This window comes from Arachis ipaensis, chromosome B8, assembly GCF_059453495.1.
Source record: "Arachis ipaensis isolate K30076 ecotype BB chromosome B8, ASM5945349v1, whole genome shotgun sequence".
Taxonomy (NCBI): domain Eukaryota; kingdom Viridiplantae; phylum Streptophyta; class Magnoliopsida; order Fabales; family Fabaceae; genus Arachis; species Arachis ipaensis.
In genome coordinates this window covers 92,272,277-92,275,059 of record NC_142443.1, presented here as the reverse complement: position 1 = coordinate 92,275,059, position 2,783 = coordinate 92,272,277, and the positions used below count along the sequence as shown (strand labels likewise).

At 34.5% G+C, this 2,783-nt stretch overlaps 1 non-coding gene across 1 annotated transcript; it reads left to right on the top strand.

The window, feature by feature from the left end:
* The first annotated feature begins 1,039 nt into the window (after nt 1-1,039).
* On the top strand, nt 1,040-1,147 carry LOC148548831 (small nucleolar RNA R71). The gene has a single exon (XR_015897876.1). It is a non-coding gene; the product is annotated as a small nucleolar RNA R71 (small nucleolar RNA).
* Nucleotides 1,148-2,783: the final 1,636 nt, after the last annotated feature.

Sequence of the window (2,783 nt, the reverse complement as noted above, 5' to 3'; positions counted from 1 at the left end):
AAGTCTCATTACCAAATAATTTGGCATTCAGCTTCATGATTGCACCAAGGAACTTGGAAACTTGCTCTTCAGTGACATCCTCATTCTCTTCATAAGAGGAATACTCATCCGAGCTCATGAATGGCATAAGGAGGTTCAATGGAATCCCTGTGGTCTCTAGATAAGCCTCAGGGTCCTTTGGTTCCTCAAAGAGAAACTCCTTATTGATCACTGGACGTCCCAGGAGGTCTTCCTCCTTGGGATTCACGTCCTCTCCTTCCCTTACAGGTTCGGCCATGGTGATTAATTCAATGGCCTTGCACTCTCCTTTTGGATTCTCTTCTGTATTGCTTGGGAGAGTACTAGGAGGGATTTCAGTGATCCTTTTATTCAGCTGGCCCACTTGTGCTTCCAAATTTCTAATGGAAGACCTTGTTTCATTCATGAAACTTACAGTGGCCTTAGATAGATCAGAGACTAAGGTTGCTAAATTAGAGTTATTTTGTTCAGAGTTCTCTGTCTATTGCTGAGTGAATGATGGAAAAGGTTTATTATTGTTAAACCTGTTTCTTCCACCATTATTAAAGCCTTGTTGAGGCTTTTGTTGATCCTTCCATGAGAGATTTGGATGATTTCTCCATGATAGATTATAGGTGTTTCCATAAAGTTCACCTAAGTAATTTACCTCTGCTATTGCAGGGTTCTCAGGATCATAAGCTTCTTCTTCAGAAGATGCCTCTTGAGTACTGTTGGATACAGCTTGCATTCCATTCAGACTCTGAGAAATCATATTGACTTGCTGAGTCAATATTTTATTCTGAACCAATATGGCATTCAGAGTATCAATTTCAAGAACTCCCTTCTTCATAGGTGTCCCATTACTCACAGGATTCCTCTCAGAAGTGTACATAAACTGGTTATTAGCAACCATGTCAATGAGTTCTTGAGCTTCTGCAGGCATTTTCTTTAGGTGAATGGATCCACCTGCAGAAGTATCCAATGACATCTTTGATAGCTCAGATAAACCATCATAGAATATATCCAGGATGGTCCATTCTGAAAGCATGTCAGAAGGACACTTTTTGGTCAGCTGCTTGTATCTTTCCCAAGCTTCACAGAGGGATTCACCTTTTTTCTGTCTGAAGGTTTGAACATCAGCTCTAAGCTTGCTCAGCTTTTGAGGAGGAAAGAACCTAGCTAAGAAAGCCGTGACCAGCTTATCCCAAGAGTTCAGGCTGTCTTTGGGTTGAGAGTCCAACCATATTCTAGCTCTGTCTCTTACAACAAAAGGGAAAAGCATGAGCCAGTAGACTTCAGGATCTACTCCATTAGTCTTAACAGTATCACAGATCTACAAGAATTCAGTTAAGAACTGAAAAGGATCTTCAGATGGAAGTCCATAAAACTTGCAGTTCTGCTGCATCAGAGAAACTAGCTGAGGTTTCAGCTCAAAATTGTTTGCTCCAATGGTAGGAATGGAGATGCTTCTTCCATGTAAATTGGAATTAGGTGCAGTAAAGTCACCAAGCATTCTCCTTGCATTATTGTTGTTGGGTTCGGCTGCCATCTCCTTTACTTGTTCGAAATTTTCAATAAGGTTGTCTCTGGATTGTTGTAATTTAGCTTCTCTTAGTTTTCTCTTCAGAGTCCTTTCAGGTTCTGGATCAGCTTCAACAAGAATGCCTTTTTCTTTGTCCCTGCTCATAAGAAAAAGAAGAGAAAAAGAAAAGAAGAGGAATCCTCTATGTCACAGTAAAGAGGTTCCTTATTATTAGTAGAAGAAGAAAAGGAATAGGGGTGAAGAAGAATGAAGAATCCAAACACAAAGGTGATGATAGGAGCAGAGATGTGAGATGAAGAGAAGTGTTAGTAGATGAATAAATAAATAGAAGGGGATGAGAGGAGGAGAGAATTTTCGGAAATAATTTTTGAAAAGGAGTTAGTGATTTTTGAAAATAGTTTTTGAAAAAGGTTAGTAGTTTTTCGAAAATTCAAATAAAAAATAAAATAATTAGTCTAATTAAAAAGAAATTTTGAAAAAGAGGGAAGATTTTTTCGAAAATTAGAGAGAGAGAGTTAGTTAGGTAGTTTTGAAAAAGGTAAGAAACAAACAAAAAGTTAGTTAGTTAGTTGAAACAAATTTTGAAAAGATAAGAAGTTAGGAAGTTAGAAAAGATATTTTGCAATCACTTTTTTGAAAAAGGTAAGATAAGAAGATATTTTTGAAAAGATATGATAGAAATTAGTTTTTGAAAAAGATTTGATTTTTAAAATCTCAATTAATGACTTGATTCACAAGAAATCACAAGATATGATTCTAGAACTTAAAGTTTGAATATTTCTTAACAAGTAAGTAACAAACTTGAAATTTTTGAATCAAAACATTAATTGATGATGTTATTTTCGAAAATATGATGTAAAATTAAGAAAAAGATTTTTGAAAAATATTTTTAAAATTTTCGAAAATAACTAAAAAAAATTGAAAAGAGATTTGATTTTTGAAAAAGATTTTGAAAAAGATAAGATTTTTTTTAAATTGAAAATTTGATTTGACTCATAAAAACAACTAGATTTTAAAAATTTTTGAAAAAGTCAAATCTAAGTTTCGAAATTTTAAGAGAGAAAAAGGGAAAGATATTTTTTTGATTTTTGAATTTTTATGATGAGAGAGAAAAACAAGAAAAATGATGCAATGCATGAAAGTTATGGATCAAAACAATGAATGCATGCAAGAATGCTATGAATGTCAAGATGAACAACAAGAACACTATGAAGGTCATGATGAACATCAAGAACATATTTTT